This window comes from Anolis sagrei, chromosome 2 (assembly GCF_037176765.1).
Source record: "Anolis sagrei isolate rAnoSag1 chromosome 2, rAnoSag1.mat, whole genome shotgun sequence".
NCBI classification, from domain to species: Eukaryota; Metazoa; Chordata; class Lepidosauria; order Squamata; family Dactyloidae; genus Anolis; species Anolis sagrei.
Window position 1 is genome coordinate 261,090,646 of NC_090022.1, and position 13,362 is coordinate 261,104,007.

Sequence of the window (13,362 nt, forward strand, 5' to 3'; positions counted from 1 at the left end):
TAAAAACAATTAATTAGAAATCAAAATCAAAATATAATGGAATACTTTTCTTACTAAAGATACAAAAGAAAACAGTTTCTATCTTGATATATTATATGTAGATAGAATATTGTATAACTTTTAGGTGTATGCTTATCCAACTGTGATGAGTATTGATGAGACTTTAGTGGTTGTTTTTTCCAGAGAGGAAGAATTAAGTAATGTGCTATAAATAATTGAACTGTTTTAAGTCAAAGCTATTCTATTCCATAAACTTCACAATTCATAATTTTTAAACAGTGCCTGGAATTATCAAACAGATGTGTATGGTTTAATTTCTTATTTTGTTTGTGTTCAAAGCATCTCCCTTTTGTTATTTGAAGTCCTCCCTCTGATTTTCTTTTTTCAAAAAAGTCCTAATTTAAAAGGAAATAGTAACATCCTGTTAATTCAAACACTTGATGTTTCATATTATATCCTTGTAAATAAGTATTTATAAAATTGTACAGTGCCTTACGAAAGTATTGATCCCCTACTTATTTACTGTTATTTGCCTAAATGAGCTCTAGTGTGACCCACTGTCTTCAAAACTCCCAAAAGAAACATGTTAGAAAGTATATCTTAACAAAAAGCATGACAAGTTTGGAAAATGAGAGTTTTTAAAAAATCTCCAAAATTATGTACGTTCATTATTATAAAATAGAAAGATTATAGCTTGCTTTTGCTTCCACCTGGAGCAAGCCCTTTACAAAACCCAGTGACCACACAAGGAGAAAGAAGCAATGAAGAGACCAACAATTAACTCTGAATGATCTGGAGAGATCTGCAGTAATTGTCTATGGGTCAACTACTTCCTAGATGTTCCAAAAAACTTGGTTGCATGAAGAAACAGTGAAGAAACCCATTGGTCAGACAAACCCCCATCAAATCTCATTAGGAGTTTAAAACACATACACACACAGAGCAAGGTGGGGAAAGACTTTCTTTATTGATAAGACCAAAACTAAAGTTGCATTAGTGCCAAAGATCCTGTATGTAATGTAAAGCCAGCAGAGCTTACCATGTTTTCTGGAATATAAGATGACTTTTTAACCCTGGAAAAGCTTATGAAAAGTCAGGGGTTGTCTTATACGCCGGGTATAAAATTTTAAGAAATAATAATGAAACCAAAGAATAAAATCCAAGTCCCTTAGCAATGCAGCCTGAGAAGAAGGGAGAGAAGAGGAGGAGGGCAGAGGGAGAGAGGGCACAGGGTGGAGGACAGGCAGGCCACATTGCCAGGGAGACTGATTGGGGTGGTGGCCCACTGGGCTGTCCCCACTGCCCCCACAGCTCTCCCCACTCTACTTTCAAGGCCCTCCTGCTCTCCTCCTCTGAAGGCCCCCGGGCTCGCCTAGGCCCAAGGAAGTGCCTCCTGATTACGACTCCCAGCAGGCCCGGGTGGCAGCATGCCTTGGATGTGCCTGCTGAGGCTTGACAAGGTTTGCACTTTGGATTTCTTCTGACTAGTGGCCATAGCATTGGAAGAAGGGTAGTCTTATACAGCGAGTATATCTCTTACTGTGTATTTTATCTTGAAAAGTTGGGGGTCATCTTATATGCCCAGTCGTCTTCTATGGTGGAAAATACATTATTTTTTAAGAAGGGCATCCCTATGGTGAAGCATGGTGGTGGTAGTGACAACACGACGTGAAGATGGCATTCCAAAACAGAGACTGGGAAACAGGTCAGGACTGATGAGAAGGTGGATACAGCTATAATTCTAGAGGGAAATTTGTTTAGCTTGCAAAGGACCTTCCACCAGGACCTGAAACACACAGAGTGATTTAAAAACAGGAACCTAAATATTTCTAAATGGCTCGATGAAAGGGCAAATCTGAATCTTATTGGAGACATAGTAGTTGCTATTCATCAGTTGTCCGTGGAGCTGGGGCAATTTTACCAATAAGAATGGGGAGAACTTGCAGAATCCAGATGAGCAAAGTTGACAAGAAATTATCCAAGAAGAGTTGTGATTAATTGTGCTTCTATGTATTGATTTGACTTCTGGAAACTACAAAGTGACAATTTGTTTTTGTTTATTTAATTTTTGAGACACAATTAAACTATTTTGCATTTCCTAGTAGGCCTCACATTTCAAAAAAATTATTTCCAAATTTGTGCCACAACTGATAGGGATAGAGATATAGGAACAGGAGGGAGCAGGTATTTTACAGAACTACTATGTACCTTCCTCTGTGCTAAGACTAGGAGTTGACCTTCTAATAATTCTAAAATCCATATAGCATTTATACTTTATGGGAAAAGGTTGATGAGCTTGGATTATTGTAATTTAACGAACAATGTTTCACTGACCAAAATGCTCAGGCTAGGTGAATCCATTATTGGTAATCATTGTCCCAATCCGAATGTTAGAGTGTCCAGACTTTTATAATCCACAAGGATAAATATTTTCTTAGAGATAGTACTTTTGAGTTTAATTCATATGATAATGTGATTGTAAGCCATCAGCAAATGTTCTTATCATAGTACAGCCTTCTAAAGAAAGACCAATATTTTCAATAGTATTTCCAATACTTATTTCTTTGTTACTGTTAGAAAAGCCTTTACAACTCTCAATTCACAAACAATATCATCAGCTCAACTAGAGATAAGGCATTAAGGGAATCCTGGGAACTATGTATTTGTGGCTCTGGAGAGTTGGAAGACTTCGTTCACCATTTATTACAGTGCCCATTGTATAGTGACCCCAGTATGCATTTCTTGGATGACCTTTAGTGAGTGAGGGCAAACTGGATGTTGCCTGATAGATTTATGACCTGTTGGCAGATCATTCTAAGGCCATTATACTCAAGGTTGCCACCTTTGTGGTAACAGCTCAGAATATCAGCTGCGAAGACATCAACAATGGATGGCAAAGGGAATCAGTTATTGGTCTGACATTTTCTCAAGTAACTTCTTGTTTGGTTGTCTCATTTTTAGCTTCCTTTATAATTATTTTATCTAATGTACATATATCAGTTGTATTCTGTTGTACTAGATACACTATATTGTCAGTATTGTGAATGGTTGTTATACCACACGCAAGTGAAACTATTACTACTATTTAAAACTATTGAGTATAGTGTATACATCAAGTAGTAGCAATATCACTTAAATCTATTTCAGTTTCTAAATGTAGACACGTTTTAAATGTTTTTGTGTAAATAATTCTGCAAGGCAAGATTCCTTCAAACAGGAATCTTGCTGAATTTATTTACGTGAGGGAATCAGAGAAAAAACAATGTTTCTGTGGACAGGTCTTTTTTGTTTGGTCTCTCTCAATGTAATACTTAGTTGTATATTACTTAGAAATCTACTCGGAACTGAAGACTGCAGATTTATAACACCAGGAGCCTCTCCCTTGATTGGTAGACATTCATAATTGCACAGTCTTCCTTTTTTAAAAACTGTTTTAATATTGAAGAGACCCTTTTCTGTTTCAGTAAGTTTGGTTGTGTTTTGTATGTGTTTCTAGCAGTTTCTATATTTTCCCGTCATGCAGAAGTCATATTGGCTCCAAGACCAGACATTGTAGATTACACTTATAAGTTTTGTTATTTTTATTTTAAGTTGCATCTCATTATGAGTTAACTGCTGTAGCAGATATCTACATGCTGAATCAAGTATTATATACATTACAAAATACAAAATCTTGCTTAAATAGTTTCTCCTATTACTCATTTTTTTAAAAATTCTCTATTATTGATTTAAATAAATTGAACTTGATTGTTTCATCTCCAAATTCCAATTCAAATTGTTTTGGTCTAAAGCAGGGGTTCTCAAGCTTTTTCAGCTGCGGAACCCTTTTTGAAGCAAAAGTTTCTCGTGGAACTCAAGAAAGGTTTATATATTGTATTGTATTGTATTATATTATTATATTATATTATATTACATATATATAAATATTAGGCATGGGAAAACTTTTGAAGAACAATTTAACCAACATAAACTTAACAGTATTTCAGTGGAAGACCCCGGGGCCATCCAGTCCAATCCCCTTCTTCCATGCAGGAAAAGCACAATCAAAGCAGCCTCAACACATGGCCATCCAGCCTTTGTAATAATAATAATTTTATTTATTTATTTATTTCAGATATTTGTATCCTGCCCTTCTCAACCCCCCGGGGGGGGGGGATGGGCAGCTTCCAGCTGGCAACAATTTGATGCCTTCAATGTATACATAATTAAATACATAATAAAATTAATAATTACATACATTTAAAACAAATGAATCACGTTCAATTAAAAACCATTTAAAGCCAAAATTCTGTAGTTAGAGACTCCATCAATCATTGTCATTGTCCGCATGATTACCTGAAGGCCTGGCCCCACATCCACATTGCATAGCCAGGTGGCCACCACTAAGAAGGCCCAATCCTTCATCCCCGCCAATCACGTTTGCGACAGAGGCGGGGCCGAGAGTAGGGTCTCCCCAGAAGATCTTAAACTCTGAGGTTAATAATAATAATAATAATAATAATAATAATAATAATAATAAATACCCCAGGGGTCATTTAGTTCAACTCCCTTCTGTCATGCAGAAAAAGCACAAGCAAAGCACATTCTGAGCAGTGGGAGAAGAAAAGGCTTTTGGTGGCAAGGGAGGCAGGGGGAAGGTGAGGAACAGGAAAGAGGAGGGAAAGCTTGGAGGGAGGAGAAGGAAACCGTGGAGCCCCTCAGTATGATTCTAAAAATTTGTCCTTAAAGCAATAGCCATCTCCTGCATGGAGAGTATTTCAGATGGTTTAGTTTTGATTTGGGACTGGGTGTGTCTGCTCCTCCACCACCACTTAGTAATGGTCATATAACTGAACAGATATTTGCTGTTGTTGAGTGGTATCTTTGTCACTAATTCTGATTTCAAATTGTCCAATTTACCCGCCTCTCTTCCTGGCTCGTAGTAAGAGCATAGTTCAAACACATTTTAAAGTTTCTATAAATCCACATATCAAATGTATATTAAAGATACATATTAAAATACACAAAACAGAGATTAAAACAGGCGGTTAAAATTCATGATTAAAACTGGCTTTGTCTCTACACTTTTACAAAATTGAAACTGTTTTTATATTATGTTATAAGCTGCTGTTAGCTGACCAATTTGAGTTATATATTGTAAGACATGACTAAAAAGCACTAAACCTAGATGGACCTTGTCATCCCATAATATACAAAAATCTATTATTTAATATGTTGTCTTCTACTTTTCTCAGGATATTGATCTATATGCCAGTTAGGCCAAAAGGATAGGCAATCATTCTATTTGAAGAAACTGTCCTAGGCAAAAATAGTTTTAACCAGCTAATGCAATTTTTAACAGAACCAGATAGATACCAATATAGGTACACTGAAAAAAATCATCAATGAACATGATCATTATAAAAAAATAAGAAGAAAATACTAACCAGCATTTCAATGAATTGTAAAGGTATAATTTTGGTGTTACTCTTCTTTTTTAAAAAATCAGTAATGGCAGAGAAATTCCGAACCAGTGATATCTAACCCATCTAATGGATGCTTTAAGGAAGGAAGTCAACATGTACATAATTTTTTGCAATCTCTATGACTGGCATAAAACAATATCTTCTAACCAACATAACAGAGCAATAAATGTGTTCCTGGGAATTATAGATTTCTTTGGAAGACCATTAAAGTTTCCATGATTATACTACTTTACAATTGTGCTGGTTTTTCCCCCAGTTGCCTTCACATTTTAGACAGGTGGCAAGCTGTTTATCCAGTGCACATACTTTGCACATGTCCTGAACTGGAAATAATAGAGAAATCTCTACAACACCCTAGGATTCTGCAACTGAGAGAGATTTCCCAACATTTCTGTATACAGAGCAGGTTCTGTAAGTGCCCCTTGATTTCTTCATACATAATTGTATATTGTGGATTGTTATGGCATCAAATTGCTGCCAATTTGTAAGCCGCCTTGAGTCGCCTTTAAGCTTGAGAAAGACAGGTATAAATATAATAAATAAATAAATAAATAATCCACATACAAAGATTTCATGCATAATCATCTTCCACATAGACATTTATGTACATTATTGATACACTAGTTTGTAAACTTGCACTCACATGTAGATCTATTACCTCCTGGATCAGGCTTTTTCAGCCCTAAATTTCCTCAAGACACCATGATTGAAAGAAATAACCACTTTTGCCAGCTATAAATGTAATTTTTATTCGTAGACTCTGAGACCTAAAATTTTTTTGGTGAATTCCTCCAGGATAAAAAGTCTGAGAAAAAGTATTTTAGATCCTGTTATCTAGCCAAATAGTTTTTGTACAGAATCTGCCCAGTACTTACCTTAATAGACATTTTTAATCTCTTGTATTGCCTCAAGTGAAAGGAATAGCTAAAGTGGACATTTTCTTATGAACACGTATAATATCTTTCGGTTTTTTCTCATGTTACTTATGGTTCTGCAGAGCAGAACATTCCACACTAGCTTTGCAGTTTATAAGAGGTGTACAATTGAGTCAAAAGCATCTGGTTTCGGGGTCCATTGTCAGCTGACCCCTCATTCTGTTAACCAGGAAGTTACTCAAAAGAGGATGGGGTTGCCGTTTTCATTTGGCAAAGATTCAGCCCATTGGTTACAATGGGAAATTTTATAGGCTCAATCGTCAGTCATGTTAAGGTCTATCTGCATGAAACCTACGTCAGTTTTAGATCCCATTTACAACTGTAAGCCTGCAAAGTTTCCAAACAATTCACCAATCTACTGATTTTTGAGAATTATTTTAAGCTTTAACCATAACATTTTTTAAAATAACCCGCAAGAGATGGTTCAGTAAATTCTAGTTGCTGGTTGTGTCTATTCTCAGCCAATCAGAGCATGGACACAACCAGGCCTTTTTATTGGCTGAGAAACAGAGAGAGAGAAACTTTAACTCCCATCATGCTTCGAGAGGAACTTTTCAGTGCCCGCCCTATGCAAGTGTTGTTGAGAAAGCGAGTTCCCAGCAAGGCCCTCTCTGGAGGAGGAGCCTAGGAAACTTTCCAAAAAGAAATGGAGGGACACTGCTGCTGAACATGGCAGATCCCTGCCTCAGGTATATTACAAATTTAACCCCTTCCTATCCAGGAACCGGATAAAATCCTGCTCCCTTAATCCATTTTGCCGGGCTTTTCAACTCGCTCCTCTCCGGTCTGTTTTCGGAGATTATTTAAAATGGCCCACTAAATACTACAAATCATTTTCGTTCAAACTAATTCAGGCCTAAGCCTAAAGTGTATGTTTCTTGTTTTTTTTTAAAAAAAGAGAGAATTGAAGACTGTGTGACTTTATTCATTAATATATGAATAGATCAAAGCAAACAAATTCCCCATCTACCAAAAAAAACCCTAAATTATGTGATTATAATGCTATGTGTGCAAGTTCATGAAAGAAGCTTCTTTTACAAATGCAGGATCTCCCATCACAAGAAAAAAATTACTAGTGGGGGGGGGGGGGGTTTACTACAGAGCAATATAAAACCAACCTTTATCCTGATAGTCTAATCCCAGTGCAAATTCCTCTGAACAAATATTGCCAAGAAAACCCTGTGATGCATGAAATTTAGGATTCCCTTAAATCGGAAATGACTAGAAGGCACACAACAAAAACAACAAGAATCCACTGGTGAAACCTGCTTACATTGATAAAATAAGAGAAAGAAAGTAGAATAAGAACAATTAATTTGAATTAGCTGAGATGTTTGGATACATTGCTTTCAGGACCATTCCCTTGAATAACTTAGCCTTGTCCCAGTTCTGATGCTGCATATGTAAAGCAATAAGAAATTTTCAGTTATTTGGGTCTTGTGGGGCTTGCTACATATTCTTCTGGCTTCTGCGTGAAGCACACTCTAAATAGGTACATGTAACATTTAGGAGATTTAATATCAGAGACAATTTTGAAACCTTTTTCCATATTTATCTGTGTGTTTACTATAGGTAGCATTGGAAAGCAACCTCTGTTGCTCTTAGTAGCGGATGAACATCACTTCACTGCCACTCCCACATGTCTGCATCACCATAGGGAACAGGTGGTGCCAATATGAAAATACTAAATCCTTTGTACCAACAGATCAAATAAAAACAGCTAAATTTGGTGATCCCTGCAGCAGGGATCACCAAAACACAGACAAGGTTTACAGCAACAACAAGTAATATGAGACTAACTGTAACTATAACATATGTATGAAATTGTCCCACGAATGCTCTCCTCAGCCTATTTTCCATGAGGAAAAACTTTGCCATTTTCTTGGTGTATGGGTTAGGGTTAAGAGTATGGAACGGAGTATCGAAAACTGAGGGCCAGAAAACTCACAAGAAATGTTGGTCAGGGATCTCTAAGACCCCATTTTCTAAGTGGTTTAGTGGTTTCACCACTTTTACAGAGAGAAGTTGCTGAAAATTTAACACATCCTGACTTTTTAAAAATTTCATATTTATTGATTTTTAAAACAGACAAACTAATTCACACCAGAGTAATCAACATTTTGAAAAAAGAGGGAGAAAGAAAAGGAGTATACCTATTTAATATAAATGTATAGCTAAATCCAAACTAAGGCCTATAGTACATTTCTAAAACACTAGGTAATTACAATATATGCAACCTAATCACTAACTAGCTAATGCACATCAAAATTCTGACTCTTCCCTATTAACTGTAATGAAAAAAATAATAGGGAATATATTAATTTACCAGTACAGATCTAGCTAAATTCAGCAAACTAGATTTACTAGTAGCCATAGCTGCAGATTAACACATCATTAGATTTCTAATTGCTCAAAAAGATGATAGACTGTTTCCAGTCTTTCAGAAAGTCTTTAACTAGTTTGTCATTTAAAGTCCACATTAATTTGATGGCCTTGGCAAAGTCCGCAACATTAACAACCCATTCTTCCACCATCAGTGTTTTAGTCTGTTTCCCTATTTGAGCAAACAATCCTCACGTGGCTGTTATTCATAAAAGAAGTAGTCCATATTTGCTATCCAGTTCTTTGTCAATAATACCTAATAAAAACTTCTCTGGTGACATTGTAAAACCCACCTTTATGTTTTTGAATTAATTTATGCACACACACATGAGTAGAAAGCAAATGGGGGAAGACTCGATATTTGTATCTGCAGATAGCTCTTGTGTCTTTTGTAGTATCAATCTTGAGGGCAGGGGGACATGAAATGGAAACGTGGAGCTATAACTGGAAGGGGAAATTGAAAGGCTCCTATGCCTGAGCTCAGCACTGCCTGTGCTGCTTTGGATCCAGCTCATAGATTTTCCCCATGTACAAGGCAAGTCATGCAGAGAATAGAACAGAGTTCATATCTAACTCACCCAGGAAATGCTACAAAATAGTTAACTCTTAATGCCCTGGAACAAAAAGAACGTTCTCAAACAGAAGTTCACTTATAAGCACAACATACAGGAAAATAACCAAATTACTGGTTGTAGTTGTGATTATACTAGTATAGCGATGAGAGAAGGGCTATTGACAATAACTTCCAAAGTTACATTTTATATGCTGTTCTTATGTAAAGGCTTACGTGAATATATCTATGATGTGTGTGTGATTATTATGCCATCTAGTGGTTACATCATTCTCTGCATTTCCTCTTCCTGTGACAATGCTGTATATGTATTGGGACAAAATTGATCTTGTAGATCAGCAGTATTGATTTATTGATTCTGTTCGCACTTTATGGACTAAGACATTCCACAGCCTGTTATAACTGTGGCTTTGCAAGATGGTTGGATTTTAATCAGTAGGAATGTATGTTATTTTATGCAGTTATTGTTTTGTGAATTTATTTTGTTATTGTTTTATTTGTTATGTATTATATTGTATTGTGTGTGTTCTGCGCTATTGTGTGCTTTTTGTGAGCTGTTCTGAGTCCCTTCGGGGAGATGACGGTGGGGTACAAATAAAGATTATTATTATTTCTTGAAAACAAAAACACCAGAAAGTCAATTTAGGATTTGTTTTTCACTCTGAAGTATATCGAGTATAGCAACACTATTGCCATATTAGTGTTTAGATATAGATGGATATGATTGCTACATATAAGGCTTGTGATAATGTTGGCTTGCATGTGTGTATGAGAGAGAGAACTCAGATGAAGCTGTATATATTAGCAATTAGTGTTAATGAAAAAAATGAGTTGTCTTCATTGGCAATGCCTCTGAAATCTTCACCTAGTTTATTTAAAACCAGGAGGTATTTTAGAAAAGATGCATTTATCTAACTACGTCGGTATCCTGCTAAGATAAGCAAGGTCATCTCCTCCTAGAATAAGCAGGCTCACCTACCAAATATCCTTTCATTCATCTTTGCTGACCAGACACTGTTCCCTCAACCTCCACATATGAGGGGGGTTTTGGAGGGGGGGGGGTGATGATGAGATGTAAGGAGTATAATCTGCAAGCAGTGTGATTCTCAACTTACTTTCCTAAAAGATGAAATAGCCTAACATTAGTGAACTAAACAATTGACGTAGAAAAATCAACATGAATCAGTTTCTGAATTTTGTTCCTGTTTGCTGTGGTTTATTCAATAATTGTCCTGCAAACAGATGTTCAGATTGCATGGAGACAGGATATCGCTGTCTGATATTGAATTGTGGCTAGCACAAATATGGATCTAATTTTTTAGTCTTCTGAAAGGGAATGTGTATTTTCCATTGCACTTAAGGGCATCTCTCTCTTATAACCCAATCCTGACTCTCAAGTAAGACGGGGGGGGGGGGGGACACCTCTAATCAATGGTGCAAAATCAAGATTTCATATTCTGTCCTGTGGAGAAAGAACCATCAAGAGGAAACGCAACATAGAGATGTTGAAGAGATCATTGTTTTGTTTTAGACAGGGAGGAAATACACATGGAATATTTGTATGGCAAAGGCTAAACCATAACAAACATAGATTTTCTGTCAAGAGTCTTGCATCTTAGTCACTCATATGGATGCTCGATTCACAAACTGTTCTTAGAAGGCTAATGGATTTCCTTTTGTTTGCTGTGTAATTTGATAGCAAGTACAGCCTGAAACTATCTGAAGGAAATAAAAACAATGTTCAGAACTATTTTGGAAGAAGTGCTACTTAGTAACCTTGTATAAAAAGACAATTTTTTACAAAGCTAGATTACTTTTAAACAAGCTATTTGGAGATCCAGTTTAGAGTAGCATTCTTGAACCTCCTGATTCACAAGTGCAGCTGGATAAAAAAATGCTATAGTAATTATCATAGTGAACCCAGCTATCTTTAGGTTCTACCGTCTTTGTGAAACTGCTGCTTCCATGTTCACTGCTCTACAAGTAATTTGATTCAACCAAACAGCAGAATGAATGATGCACATGGATTTACCTCAAGTAAAATCATCAGTAAAAGTGAGCATCCGCTCACACTGGTGCAATTTGAAACCTTGGGTTCATGTTCATAATGCAAATGTTTCTGAGATAATAGATTGTTTCTTTTAATCATAAAAATACTAAAAAAATGTTTTTCCAATATTAGGTACATGAAAATATGTAGTTGATAACATTTTTCACATTGTCAGTGAAATATGACCAAAAAAATGAGATTCTAATCCATTGTGAATTTAGTTGGCAGTATTTTTGAGAATTAATGGGTAAGTCAGTTTTCTGGGGTAGTATGTGGAAGAGTGTGAGCTGAAATATTTCCCTCTTATTTTCATTTAAATAGACATTTTTAGGATTAGCAGTCATAGAGTTAAGGAAAAAGCCCCAGTTAAGACAACACAAGTTACTTCAAACTTAAGATGGATAAAATCAAACTGAAATGTGTGTCCTACAGCAGCCTACAGCAGCAAATGATGGAATGAAATAAAGTTGATAGTTTAAGCCCACAGTTCCTTTCATGGTCACAACTGAGCAGGACTTCCTTTTAAGTAAGGGTCAGGTTCAAGCCTTTCCTCCAAAAAAACTCAGTTTTTACATCACTCATTCTGCATCTTCATGAAGTAGCAAATCTTTTCTTGGATTACACATGCTTAAAGCTGGAGGGGGGAAAGCAGAATCTAGAATCTTTATCATAGGCCTTTTTAACTTAATTATATCTGTATTTCACAACTTGAACAATATATTCAGTCACATCTTCATTGTCAGCCCATTACAATACACGCACAGCAACTCAGTTCAAAACTACATTCTACCCCAGGTGTATAAATGTGACCCATTTTTTTCTCTTTTAAGTCAAAGCCCCATCTGGAGGGGCCTTAGTTTCCTCCACAAGTCTTTACAGAACAAAGTGCAAATTAAGCAATTTTATCCATTTTTGGCATCTAGTAGTCAACAACTCTTGAAATAAGTTATGGCAGAAGTTGACTTAAAACGCATAGAGAATTGTTCATTCAATTAAAAAATGGTGGGCCTGTAGCTGCATGTTTTCCACTTCCTTAGGGATCCTGTGTCTGTAACTCCCACAAAGATTGAAGGCCAATTGTATGCTATCTTCAGGGAGACTCACTTGGAATCTATTTTCATATCTTTTCCATTTTTCTTGGCATTTTAAAGCAAAGTTGTTTCAGCAATAGCATTTTGTTTTGATATCACTTATTCAGTTTTGATTTCATCTGAATGCATGTTTTTGAAATTTATAGTAATGATGGTCGAGTACTGGAAGTGTGAGAAGGTGGCACATAAACAGAAATATTCAGAATGCTTTTAAATGATAAAAGTTCCTTTATGGGGAAGGTTTACAATATCAGATTAGAAAAAAGAAAGTTAGAAGACACATGACACTGGGGGGAGGGGGGGGCAAATCCAGTTTCATATTGTAATTTTACCATATAGTCAGCTGATGGCATGAGATCTGAAATGGATCTTAAGGTATAAGCTACCATTTAAGAGGAAAGTGTATATTTTAGGTAATATGAAAAATGAGTTCATTCTCTACAACTACACAGAAGAACAATTTTAAAGAATTGATTTTTTTTCAAATAGAAAAATATATATGCCAAATTGGATTACAATATCAGCTAAGGTATTCCATATTAATCTGAAAATTTGAATCTCTGGGTCTTGGATTCTCTTTGAATTAGTGATTAAATTGCAAATCTCAGTTCTTGATTATACAATTTTATATAGTACTGTATATTTTGTTTGCATAGTCAATATAATGTGTCTGTAAACTGGTAAAATTTTAATATTTATTGTAGTTCTCTATTTTGTTTTCATCATCAATGGAAACACTTCTACATTCATTTTTGTAGAGCTCTGGAGAATAATGTTGTTGCTATGATGATGTGACTTGCTTAAACTGAAGCCTCTCTACACTGCCCTATTTATCCCAGATTATATGGCAGTAGATTCATGTTATCCC

The 13,362-nt window shown here is 35.9% G+C and overlaps 1 protein-coding gene across 5 annotated transcripts in view; it reads left to right on the plus strand.

Annotated features, from left to right (window-relative positions):
- SSBP2 (single stranded DNA binding protein 2) overlaps positions 1-13,362 on the plus strand; it is a 133,564-nt gene that overhangs the window by 87,482 nt on the left and 32,720 nt on the right. The gene's annotated exons all lie outside the window — the stretch shown is intronic.